The sequence below is a fragment of the Callithrix jacchus genome, chromosome 10, assembly GCF_049354715.1.
Source record: "Callithrix jacchus isolate 240 chromosome 10, calJac240_pri, whole genome shotgun sequence".
Lineage (NCBI taxonomy): Eukaryota > Metazoa > Chordata > Mammalia > Primates > Cebidae > Callithrix > Callithrix jacchus.
This window is the reverse complement of record NC_133511.1, coordinates 8,312,016-8,325,356: the sequence shown is the minus strand read 5'-3', so window position 1 is coordinate 8,325,356 and position 13,341 is coordinate 8,312,016. Positions and strand designations below refer to the sequence as shown.

At 45.1% G+C, this 13,341-nt stretch overlaps 1 protein-coding gene across 11 annotated transcripts in view; it reads left to right on the top strand.

Moving 5' to 3' along the window:
- EXPH5 (exophilin 5) overlaps nt 1-13,341 on the top strand; it is an 86,085-nt gene that overhangs the window by 34,976 nt on the left and 37,768 nt on the right. For 3 of the 11 annotated variants that reach the window (XM_078339395.1, XM_078339393.1, XM_035264458.3), the window contains exon 1: nt 9,637-9,850. The exons of the other annotated variants lie outside the window; for them this stretch is intronic. The gene's annotated coding sequence lies outside the window, so the exon portion shown is untranslated. Of the gene's footprint in view, nt 1-9,636; nt 9,851-13,341 lie in introns of those variants that run through there. 11 annotated transcript variants of the gene reach the window in all.

The window sequence follows — 13,341 nt, the reverse complement described above, 5'->3', positions numbered from 1 at the left end:
CTGTGGCTTGATCAGGTGCTGTCTTTGGGTGTTGGCAAAGAGAATAGAGATGCCAGAATGATGTAAAACAAAACGAAACAGGATGGAGGGAATCAGATAGATTTCTTTTTCTATGCCAATAACGTCAAAGGGATTTAGAGCTAAACAGATGATGTCTTTTAAAAGCTAAGGTCATTGTTGATAAATAACAGGCTACATCTATATACACATCCCAAATAAACAGCTCTTGTCTCCTACAGAGCGCACCCGGCACTGCTGCTGCTTTGCATTGACGCGTCTTTTCATTTCTGGGCAACAGGTTGACTACAGACTGAGTTTAATTATTTTGTACCTGTTCTTGATGGACTGAAACATATTCATTTAAAGTACACAGTGTCCTCCAATGTTAGCTATATTATCATTTATATCACGTAACAACGCTTCTTTTAGGCCTTTTCTCCAAAGATTCACTGAGATTTCATGATAAATTATTTAATACATCATAGGGAATAATCACAAACTTGGATTATTACTGAGATTGAGAAAGAAGAATTTAGGTGCTAGAATCTGAAAGTTCAAATAACAGTGAATATAAGAACGTATAACAATGACACTACCAGAAAAATATTTTTTACACAAAATCAAATTTCATAAAGAAGTTACATAATTTGCATAGACAGATGCATTTGTACTGCTGGCAGTACTCTATTTTATCTCCAGATACAGATCTTGTTGTAGAATTATCCAGGAGCGCTTCTCAGGAGTGTGTTTTGGTAAACACGTGTAACTACACCTACAGACAAAACTTAACAAGGTCTTCCGGATGAGCTAATGCCATATGGAAACAACACCGAGGCAGAATAATCACTCTCATGATAACATTTAGTGCAAGGACTCAAGAGGAAACATCCCAAGTTAAAGCCCTTCGGCATGGAATTCTGCAGTGACTCCTGATGAGGCGGAGTGGTTTGTCAGGTCAGTTGGTTTATCAGTAGATGGATAAAAAGGGTTTAAATGTTGCACTAATCTTTGTTAGGCAGGGTTTCCCAGAGAGGACTTGGAAAAGGCACCAGCCATGCAGATAAGGGTTATTTGAAGAGTTAACTCTTTTTGAAAATAAGTAAACTTAATCCAAACAAATGACCTTTAACTGATGTCAACATCAAGCTTCGTTTGACCCAGTGAGTGAATTCTGAAGTAGAAATGGTTAGCGAGTCATGGACTTTGCAACCCTACACTGTCCCTGATGGGAAAACCAAGAGCAGTGAATTCATGGTGGTAACATTTAGAAAACCTCCAGGCATCTCCTCAGCATTTTGCCTCCTAACACAAAGACTGAGATCTATCCTTCTTTCCCCTGGCTTGCGTATTTGACCAGTGTGTGTGGGTGGGGTGGGAAGGAGGATGCTGAGAATCTCATATTGCAACATTAAATTCCTTAAAGCAAAGTCCAGAATGTTGGATTTGTGTTGGTTTCCTAACGCCCTTAACACTGCATGATGCCAAGGGTGAATTAAGTTGAATGCAATAATAGTGGATTTTAATTACAGTATGAGAAGTGAAAGTACTGTCGTCACCTTTCTGCTTAGACACAGAAGCAATGCATCGCTTTCCTTCAACTTTATGAAACAGCGTAGGCTGCTCTTTCTGTCTTCTTTTCCTGGCAAGACAGATTCCAAGAATAAGCATTAAATTGCCTGAATATGAGAAAAAAAACATGCTCTGCATTCTTATTAATGAAAATGAAGGAGAAATGCATATTCATGTGTACCATTCTATCTTGTTACCTAACTCTACATAGCTAGCAGTAGAGGATGTGGTCAGAATTTAGGATGTATTTGTCTTTGGAAAGAAGCCATGAATAATATAATGAACAAATTTAAGATGCTGAGGTCATACACTCGGTCTGTGGATGAAAACCTGACTTGCAGATGTGCTAGAATAACAGACTTACAAGAGGCTTTACGTTGTATTCTGCAGCTCGGAGAAGCTTCCTTGCACTTCCTTGTCAGTGATCCTGACACTCAACTTGCATTAACCCTTGCCTTACAAGTTCCAGTGGAAGATATCTGAGCATCTGTATAAAGGGGAATAAGAGGGATGCGACAGCTAAAAACTGGTTTTTCATTCTCTCATATTCATTTGCTTGGTTATTCAACAAGTATTTCTTCACTGCTTGCTGTGTGTTCAGGAAATCTGACACTTGACTTAGGGAGCTGACAATCCAGTGATGACACAAGCAGCATGCAAAAAAGTACGGAGGCTAAACAGAAGAGGCTCATTCTAGGCATGGGTTGAATAAATCAGGCTCCTGGAAATAATCTGGAAATAACTGTTCTCACTCAACAAATATTATCATGCTGGTGGGGTGAGGGGGGTTTGAGCTAGGTAGAAGCTTCATTCTTCCACTCACCACTTAACAACCTCTGGATGAGTTTAATACCTACGTCACTGGATTCCTGTGGTGATTAAATCAGATAATCTAGCTGGAAGCGCCCAGCGCCATAGCTGTCACATAAAGCAGGTTTACCAGTGAGCTCTAGGCTCACTTTCTGCCTCAGGAAACAATATATGTGTACTGTGAGGAGGTTCCCACCACCTTCAGCAGCAGCATGGAGGTACCAGAAATGACACCAAATATTGCCTTCCTTTTCCATAAAGTTATTATCAGTTGCAATCTGGAATCGTGTCTTTTTTTTAGTCGTTTCATTTTAATCATGTGATGGATCCAGACAGGAGCATCAGAAAGTTCAAAGGAAGTGAAAGAAAGGACAGTGGACGCAAGAGGACAATATATCAGACTGGGACTTTCTGAGGCTGAAATACAGAGGCCCAAGGGAGACAGAGTTGGAAACTATGGGATCTGAGCTAAACATGGATTTATTGACCACATTCTTAAATAGTGGGGCTCACCCTCTGCAACCTTAGCAAAAGTGTGCTTAGAATACAAAAAAAGTGGGAAGTCTGATGCAGTGGTGTGTGCCTGTAGTCCTAGCTATTCGGGAGGCTAAGGCACGAGGATAGCTTGAGCTTGGGGGTTCAAGGCCAGCCAGGTCAACATAGTGAGACCCTGTCTTTAAAAAAATAAAGTTTAAAAAGCAGGGGCTAGGCACAGTGGCTCACACCTGTAATTCTAGCACTTTGGAAGTCTGAGGCAGGGGGATCACTTAAGATCAGGAGTTCAAGACCAGCCTGGACAATATGGTGAAACCCTATTTCTACAAAAAATACAAAAATTAGCCAGATGTGGTGGCAGGCACCTGTAATCTATGCTATACTGGGGCGGCTGAGACACAAGAATTGCCTGAATCCAGAATGTGGAGGTTGCACTAAGCCAAGATCATGCCACTGCACTCCAGCCTGGGTGACAGAGCCAGACTCCAAAAAATGAAAGAAAGAGAGAGAGAGAGAGAAGGGAGGGAAGGAAGGAAGATAAGAAAGAGAAAGAAGAAAGAAAGAAAGAAAGAAAGAAAGAAAGAAAGAAAGAAAGAAAGAAAAGAATTAAACCAAGTAATTTGATAGAAAGCAACCAAATATGGGAGAAGGAATAATCTATTTTGGAGGGGAGGGGGGCCTCTCTAAAGATGTGACATTTTATCTAAGGCCTAAATGACACAAAGTCATAGCCACGTGACAAAATAGGGAAGCGCATTTCTGGTGGCAGGAACAAGTCTGAAGCCCAATGGGAGCGAGCTTGGCTTGCTTGAGGGAAAAAGAAGCCAAATGCTGAGTGGAGAGGAAAGAGGTGTAATTAAAAGTGGTAGAAAAGGCAGAAGGTCAGAAACTACGTAGCCTTGAAGACCACAGAGATTGACATTGTATTTAAACATGATGAGAAGCTACTGGAGGGATTTAAGCAGGGATGGCATGATACATCTTACATTTACAAAAAATCATGTTCAATAAAATTGATGGGGGCCAGGCCTGATGGCTCACACCTGTAATCTCAGCACTCTGGGAGGCCAAGGTGGGCGGATCACCTGAGGTTGGGAGTTCGAGACCAGCCTGACCAACATGGAGAAACCCCATCTCTATTAAAAATACAAAATTAGCCGGGCCTGGTAGTGCATGCCTGTAATCCTAGCTACTCAGGAGGCTGAGGCGAATTGCTTGAACCTGGGAGGCAGAGGTGGCGGTAAGCTGAGATGGTGCCATTGCATTCCAGCCTGGGCAACAAGAATGAACTTCTGTCTCAAAAAAAAAAAGTGGTAGAAAAGGCAGAAGGTCAGACACTATGTAGCCTTGAAGGCCACAGAGTTTGGCAATGTATTCTAAGCATGATGAGAAGCTACCAGAAGGATTTAAGCAGGGGGTGACACGATATATCTTACATTGACAAAAAATTATGTTCAATGAAATTGATGGGGGCCAGGCCTGATGGTTCAGGCCTGTAGTCCTAACACTTTGGGAGGCCAAGGTGAGCAGATCACTTGAGGCCAGGAGTTCGAGACCAGCCTGACCAACTTGGCAATACCCTATCTCTACTAAAAATACAAAATTAGCTGGGCATGGAGCCACATGTCTGTAATCCCAGCTACTTGGGAGGAGGCTGAGGCAGGAGAATTGCTTGAACCTGTGAGGCAGAGGTTGCAGTGAGCCAAGATCATGCCACGGCACTCCAGCCTAGGTGACAGAGCAAAACTCCATCTAAAAACAAACAAACCACTGGGCGCGGTGGCTCAAGCCTATAATCCCAGCACTTTGGGAGGCCGAGGCGGGTGGATCATGAGGTCAAGAGATCGAGACCATCCTGGTCGCCATGGTAAACCCCGTCTCTACTAAAAATACAAAAAATTAGCTGCGCACAGTGGTGCGTGCCTGTAGTCCCAGCTACTCGGGATGCTGAGGCAGGAGAATTGCCTGAAACCAGGAGGCGGAGGTTGTGGTGAGCCAAGATTGCGCCATTGTACTCCAGCCTGGGTAACAAGAGCGAAACTCCGTGTCAAAAAGAAAAACCAACACAACCAGAAAAAACCATAAACCATAAAATGGGTGGGATGCCACTATTTTGTACCGACCTCCTCCTGTACTAGAGCCCAGCAGATCAAACCAAAATGGAATCACTCTAAGTGCCACATAATCAAACTGAAACTTCAAAAACAAAAACAGGCAAATCTCGAAATAGCCCAGCTTTTCAAAAAACACACACAGAAAAAAAAAACCCAGCAGACTGACAACTAATCACAAAGAGCCCAGTCAACCGGAGCCCACACGATGAGGAAGGCTCCCCTGCTTTAACCCTTACAGGGAACACAGGGAAAGTAAACTGAAGTAGGCTGCTGCTAATCAGTCCACTTTTTTGTATTATGCTGTTTTATTGGTCCTGCTCAAGCTGTCCTGTAAAAACCGACTGTTCTGCCAGGCAAGATGCTGCTGCATTCAAAAATCACTAATAAGGCCGGGCACGGCGGCTCACGAGGTTGAGAGATCGAGACCAGGGCCGGGCGCAGTGGCTCACGCCTGTAATCCCAGCACTTCGGGAGGCCGAGGCAGGTGGATCACGAGGTCGAGAGATCGAGACCAGGGCCGAGCGTGGTGGCTCACAGCTGTAATCCCAGCACTTTGGGAGGCTGAGGAAGGTAGATTGCTTGAGGTTGGGAGTTCTGAGGCCAGCCTGGCCAACATGGTGAAATCCCATTTTTACTAAAAATACAAAAATTAAGTGGACATGGTGTTGAGTGCCTGTAATTCCAGTTACTGTGGAGGCTGCGGCAGAATAATTGCTTGAACCAGGGAGGTGAAGGCTACAGTGAGCAGAGAGATTGCACCACTGCACTCCAGCCTAGGTGACAGAGACTTCGTCTCAATAAACAAACAAATAAATAAATTAAATTTTGTAAGAATTGTGGCCGGGTGTGGTGGCTCACGCCTGTAATCCCAGCACTTTGGGAGGCCGAGGCGGGTGGATCAAGAGGTCAAGAGATCAAGACCATCCTGGTCAACAAGGTGAAACCCCGTCTCTACTAAAAAATACAAAAATTAGCTGGGCATGGTGGCGCGTGCCTATAATCCCAGCTACTCAGGAGGCTGAGGCAGGAGAATTGCCTGAACCCAGGAGGCGGAGGTTGCGGTGAGCAGAGATCGCGCCATTGCACTCCAGCCTGGGTAACAAGAGCGAAACTCCGTCTCAAAAAAAAAAAAAATTGCTAATAAATGCCAATTAGTCTTTAAAACTCAATTTGGTGGCATCTTGTTCTTTAGTCATCCCTCTTGCTCCTGTGTGGAGCCTGGATGGAAGAGCCAGAGCAGAAGCAGGGAAACTGATAGGGGCTTGTATTAGTCCATTCTCACGCTGCTATGAAGACATGCCTGAGAGTGGGTAATTTATAAAGGAAAGAGGTGTGATTGACTCACAGTTATGCATGGCTTGGGAGGCCTCAGGAAACTTACAAATATGGCAGGAAGGGGAAAAGAACACATCCTTCTTTACATGGCGTCAGGAGAGAGACGTGCCGAGTGAAGTAGGGTAAACCCTTATAAAACCATCAGATCTCCTGAGAACTCATTCATTATCATGAGAACAACATAGGGGAACCACCTCCATTGATCTAATCACCTCCCATGACGTCCCACCCCCAACACATGGGGAGTACAGTTCAGAATACAATTCAAGATGAGATTTGGGGTGGGGACACAGCTAAACCATATCAGGCTCCTGCAGACATCCAGGTGAGAGATGGTGGTGGCTTGATGCAGGGAGATGGCTGTGGAGACACCTGCTAGACAGCAAGCTCCAGAAAGGTGAGAATGTCTCTGTTGTACACTAATGTATTCCAAGCTGCTAGAACACTGTATAATATACAGTAAATGCTCCATAAATGTTAGTTGAATCAATAAATGGTTATTTTCTGAAATTAGAATCCAGGTTTAAGATAAATAAAGGTACGAGCTGTTCATGTATGCTGAAATAGTATGACTAATTTAGATTTGGAATAGGATGTGTTTTTAGACCTTTTAATAAAGTTCATGCAATAATTTTGTAACTGTGTGGCCCAAGCCGTGCCACTGGCCAGTACATTCGCTGCAGTGTGAGAGCTAGCGGGTGACTGCAGGCAATGAGCCTCACCCAGTGCACTCCTCCTGTCTGTGTCTGTGAACATCCACCCAGTGCACTCCTCCTGTCTGTGTCTGTGAACGTCCGCCCAGTGCACTCCTCCTGTCTGTGTCTGTGAACATCCACCCAGTGCACTCCTCCTGTCTGTGTCTGTGGACATCCGCCCAGTGCACTCCTCCTGTCTGTGTCTGTGAACGTCCGCCCAGTGCACTCCTCCTGTCTGTGTCTGTGAACGTCCGCCCAGTGCACTCCTCCTGTCTGTGTCTGTGAACGTCCGCCCAGTGCACTCCTCCTGTCTGTGTCTGTGGACATCCACCCAGTGCACTCCTCTTTTGTGCTGGGAGTGGTGATGCATAATTCCCACCCCCAACCCCATAATCCTTCCACCACCTTCACCAACCATCCTGCACGTTTCACAGGTCACAATGACAGTGCTTCATTTGTTCCAGGCACAGCTGTATGGGCCTTACAGGCATTAACTTCGCTAATCCTCACAAATGCTCCAGGAGATATTATTACTCTTATCCCCACTTTACAAATGTGCAAACTGAGACATGGAGAGGTTAAAATTACACAGTTAATAAAGATTAGAGTGGCTGGGCATGTGGCTCACAACTCTAGTCCCAGCATTTTGGGAGGCTGAGGAGGGAGGATCACTTGAGGCCAGGAGTTGGGAACCAGCCTGGCCAACATGGCGAAACACTGTCTACAAAAATGAGCTGGGCATGCTGGTGCCTGCTACTCAGGAGGCTGAGTAAGGAGAATCACTTGAACCTGGGAGGTGGAGGTTGCAGTGAGCTGAGATTACACCACTGCCCTCCAGCCTGCAACAGAAAGAGACCCTGTCTCCAAAAAAATAAAAAAAGATCAGGGGCCACAATCATCCCAGAAACTCTGATTTCAATTTAGCCTCTCAGGATTTTAATTTCTTCATTGGTAAAATAGGGATAATATTATCTACCTTCACAAGGGTTCTTGTGAAAATTAAGTCAGTTAACATACGTGACATGGCTGGCTCAGGGTAAGCACTGTGTGACTATTAGCATGATTAGCCTTCCAGTGTTTTTCCTACGGAAAAATTACTTTCTACACACATGATTTTAATTTCTGTGCAGGGTCACATCTTGCACTTACGTCAAGCATCCATTGATTTGCTTCACAACGATGGCAGAATAAGTTTGTAGAATTCATTTGTTATCCCCCAGACTGAGCAAATCTATACTGATGACCATGAGTCTGGGACCATGCTAGGTCCCAGGGATACCAAACGAGACACAGCACCTGTCCTCAAGGAGCTGACGGCCTGGTGACACAACCAAACAGGTACACGACAAGTAATTCAGTCTAATTCAATAAATACAGAAATGACAGGTGATCTCTGAGCTGGCTCAGGTAAAAGGTATAAATTCAAAAAGAGGTCATGTAAACCTAGGAAGACAGAAGAACCCTGATAAGCTACAAGACAGACTGACACTTAAACCCTAGGTCTGACCTCAGGGTGGACACCTAGTGTTTCCTACACTACCTTCTTGAGGGTGACTATGGGTGAGGGACCAATCACTGCGGTCTGAACCACATAGGAATTACACATCCTTACTGTTATGTTTTCTTAGAAAACTTACCTTTTCCGTCTACTGTGAGTTTGTGTTTTGTAAAAAGCAACATCCAGGAACGGTGCAATGGTCAATTTTTTTTTTTTTTGGAACACAGTCTCACTCTGTCCCCCATGCTGGAGTGCAGTGGCATAAACTTGGCTCACTGCAACCTCCCGCCTCCCCAGTTCAGCCATTCCCCTGCCTCAGACTCCCCAAGTAGCTGGGATTGCAGGTGTCTGCCCCCACACATGGCTAATTTTTTTGTATTGTTAGTAGAGACAAGGTTTCGCCATGTTGGCCAGGCTGGTTTAGAAACTCCTGACCTCAAGTGATCTGCCCACCTCGGCCTCCCAAGTGCTAGCCGCACCAGCCTTTTTTTTCTTTTCTCTCACCCAGGCTGGAGTACAGTGGCACCATCTTGGCTCACTGCACCTTTGCCCTCCTGAGCTCAGATTCTTTCACCTCAGCTTGAATAGCTGAGATTTCAGGCACACACTAGCATGCCCAGCTGGTTTTGTTCATTTGTTTGGGGTTTTTTGTAGAGACTGAGTCTCACTATGGTGCCACAGCTGGTCTCGAACTCCTGGGCTCAAGCAATCCTTCCACCCTGGCCTCCCAAAGTGCTGGGATTACAGGCGTGAGCCACCATACAGTGGTCAATTTTTTAAATACAGAAAATATTGCTTTTTATCCTAGAGTAAATTCGTGGAGTTGAAGTGGGCTTTATTATCCAGCCTGGCCTGAAAGCTGGTGCCGTTATTTTGCTGCCTCTCAGTCCTAAAGGGCTGTCACTGTTGCTGGCTGGCTGGCTTTGTACCGTTCGCCACTTTTCCTGGGCTGAGCTCTCCTTCCTTCAGGCTTCTATGATTCAACTTTACCCTTATGAAAAGAACACATTTTTCAGTACACTTGCTTGCTTTTTCTAATCCTTGCCCCTCCCTGAGTCTTGGCGTTGGGCTGAACCAAAGAACAGGCTCTGATGTCAGGGACAAAGGTTCTCAAATAACCATCTTTTCAGAAGGTCAACAGGGAGAGACCAGGCCCCGGATTATGAAGCCGCTGAAGCCCAGGGCTTTGCTCCCTTCACTCGGCCCGTTTCTGACCGGGAACCCTCAACAGCTGTTCTAAAGCTCTGCCTGGAGGATGAGCTCTAAGAATCCTGTTACCTGGAAGTGTCACCTTTCTGGAGTAGGAGAACAAAGGGCCACACTCTCCCCGGTTGGTGAGTCGCCCTGTGGCTTCAGGGTTTCGAAAAGGCTCCTGCTCAGACATCCTGATCCATCCTCCCTTACCGCCCTGGCCCGATGTTTAAGTTCCTGCCCCATCGCCTCCATTTGTGCTTTTCCGTGGGTCATGGTTGCCGGGCAGTATGAAACAAAACTATGTTTGGATTCCTGTGTGGGAGGAGAATTTTAATACTGCTTTGATCTGCAAATCAAGTGACAAAATCACTTTTGCAGGATTTGGTGTAATTGGAAACTTCATTCTGGGGTTGGCTGACGGCTGGACTTGTAGGGGATGGAGGGTCTATTTGTCAAGACATCCTTGTAGGCTGGGGTAGAGGGTTGATAGAGATCAGGGTGCTGAGCTGCCTGGAAGGCAGAACAAGGTGTAACAAGACATCAGGTCTGCAAAGGTCAGCTGTAAAGGAAAAACGATGTGTGTACAAGGGAGCAAGGAAAGTGAAGGAGAAATGTCAGGGAGGAGATAAAAAGAGAAGTGAGAACATCACAAAGAGGAGCTGATGCTCTTGACGAGAGGAGCTGACAAAGGGAACTATTCTGAAAAATATTTGAGATGTTTCTGACCAGAAAATGGAAGCTCTTCCTGTTTTCTGGGCTTGGGGAATTGTTTGCTCTCAGAACTTGCAAAACTGCTCTCTCTTCAATCATATTTGAATTCTCGTTACTGCCTGCTTAATTGGCAAAAGTCACTGTAAGTTTATATCAATTGCATTATTAGTGGGGTTAGTAATACCCACAGACAATGAGATAAATGTTTGGGAGAACACGGGCTTTAGATTCAGAGGGGTGTGGGTTCACATCTCAGTTCGGCAGCTCCAGCCAAACTTCTTTCTGTAAATGAGGACAATACTGGAGTGGTGTGAGGGTGAGAACTGGCAATAAGGACTGCAAAATCCAGGAGATGGCAGGAGCTCAATTCATATCATCTGCCATTATCTTTATAGGTATTATTTCACCCGAAGACAAGGTGTTTGACCAGATTATGTCTGGAGACCTCTTTTGGCTTTATAAGCTTTCTCAGTGGTTTGGATGTGATGTAGGACTGTTGAGGCTTTTCTGACCATAGATTTCAGACTAGAAGATATCTTCAGGATAATCTCATCTCTATGTCCATGTTTCTTTCAACTTGTACATAATCAACCCCCACCCCTAATTTATTTTTTATGTATTTATTTATTTTTTGAGACGAAGTCTTACTCTGTTACCCAGGCTGGAGGGCAGTGACACAGTCTTGGCTCATTGCAACCTCCGCCTCCCAGCAATTCTCCTGCCTCAGCCTCCTGAGTAGCTGATTACAAGCATGCACCATCACGCCCGGCTAATTTTTGTATTTTTAGTAGACACAGGGTTTCTCCATGTTGGCCAGGCTGGTCTTGAACTCCTGGCCTCAAGTGATCTGCCCACCTCGACCTCCCAAAGTGCTGGGATTTCAGGTATAAGCCACGACTCCCAGTCTCACCCTAAAATTTAAGGGCTTAAAACCACTTCTGTTTATTAGCTTACCAGTCCGTGGGCTAGCCATTTGGGCTGGACTCAGCTGGGTGGGTTGCCTGGGATCACTCACTGGGCACCACCATGACAGCTCAGCTGGATCTGGGTGGTCTAAGATGCCTTCACTCACGTGTTGGTTAGTTGGCAATGGCTTCCTGCCAGGCCTCTCTCTGTGCATGGTCTCATCCTCAGGGAGACTAGCCCAGGCTTCCTTATACACAAGTCTCAAGGTTCCAAGAGGAAGAGAGCAGAAGCTGTAAGATCCCTTGAGGCCTGGACTCAGAAGTCTCAGTTTCACTTCCATCATATTCTATTGGTCTAAGCAAGTGCCAGTCTGGCCCAGATTCCAGGAGGCGGTGAAAGAGACCCCGCCTCTTAATGGCAGTTGTCCTGGGTCAGTCTTACTTCAAAGGACAGAACTATTGCTGTTTTGCTTCCTTGGTAATAGTAAACACAGTGCCATCACTGACTACCTGAACATCGAATTTTCTGGCTGTTGACTGTACCTGTTTATCCACTTTCCTGACAACCACTAAGAAAGAGATAAAAGAGAACCTCACCTCTTAAGAGTGGCAAAGAGTCACATTGCCAAGGAGTGTACCTCCAGGAATGATAGGAATTGCGGAGGAATTCTTTGCAAACAATCTACCCATCATTTATTCCTCTTTGACAAATGGGGAAAGAAAAACCAAGAAAGTTAAATACTTGTCCAAGATCACCCAGCTAGAACCTGATTCTACTTCTGGGCTCTGTCTCCTATCTGATAGTAACTCAAGAACGGGCCAGGGAGGGTGGATTAACAAGCAGCAGATAAGTGGGGCCAAAGAATTCCTTACAAACAAGAATGGGAGATAAATGGACGGCTGTCATTTACTGAGCACGTTTCTAAATGGTTAGTACATAATTAATTCGTCATGGAAAAAAGATGGGCACAAAGCCTTGCTCAGAATAAAGACGAAAGTGACTGGCAAAGGTCATCAAGGGCCAAGCTGGGAAAGACAAAGGAGAGGAGAGGGAGGCGGGTGTCATAACTCAAAACCGGAAATAAAGGACAAATAAGTTTAACTCAGGAGGAGGAATATAAGAGGAGTGGCGTGTTCAAGAGGCGCTAGGATGAGATCCAAGGCAGCATTTCGCAGGTGGATTTATGTGGATGAAGAAAGGACATTTGGACTTGGAGCAGAGGGATGGGCCTCTGGCCTAGCAAGAAAAGACCTGCTTTAATTTAATCAAGTTGATCACCCTCAGGGTAAAACAAATTAGAAGTGTAGACAACAGTCCCTTATGATACGTTGAGTCAAGCTGGACTAATTAAGCAGGCAGGCTGTGCATTAGTAATTTCCCTGTATGTGTGTCATTCTCAACCCTGAGGTTCTCTCTGGCATAAAGTAGACCGTGCGTCCCAATTGGCGCTGGAAGGTTAGGAAGAGCCTTGTGCAGGCTGGTTATGAAGTCGACTGAATTCTGCTTACAAACACGTGTTCTCTCTGTCAAACTGAGGCTATCGGAAATAGAAATACTGTCCTCAAGTTCCATGTCCCTGCACTTCCACTTTATGTTTAGAGTTTTTTCTTACTTGCAAATGTTGAGCTTTTTTGATATTTTATTTTTTTTGAGTGAATGGATGAATCTAAACCATGGATTTCATAATTGTTGTGCTCTTTTTAGTACCAGAAGCTCAGTTAACCATTATAAATGTACCAACCACACTTAACGGGGCTCTTGGGTGTGTAGGGTTAAGAAGATGAGTTACAGGTACCCAGAGAGTTTGAGTTTAGACTTTTATGTCACAGTTTCCCTTCCTGGGTCACCCTTATGTCCCAGGCCAGAACTAATACTGTGTTGCTTCCCTGGTAATGGTAAACGTGGTGCCATTATCGCCTACCTGACCTTGAATATTCTGGTTGGTGACTGTACCTGTTCGTCATTATCCTGACACCCATCCCCAGAGTCATCCTTGAAATATTTCTGCTTTCAA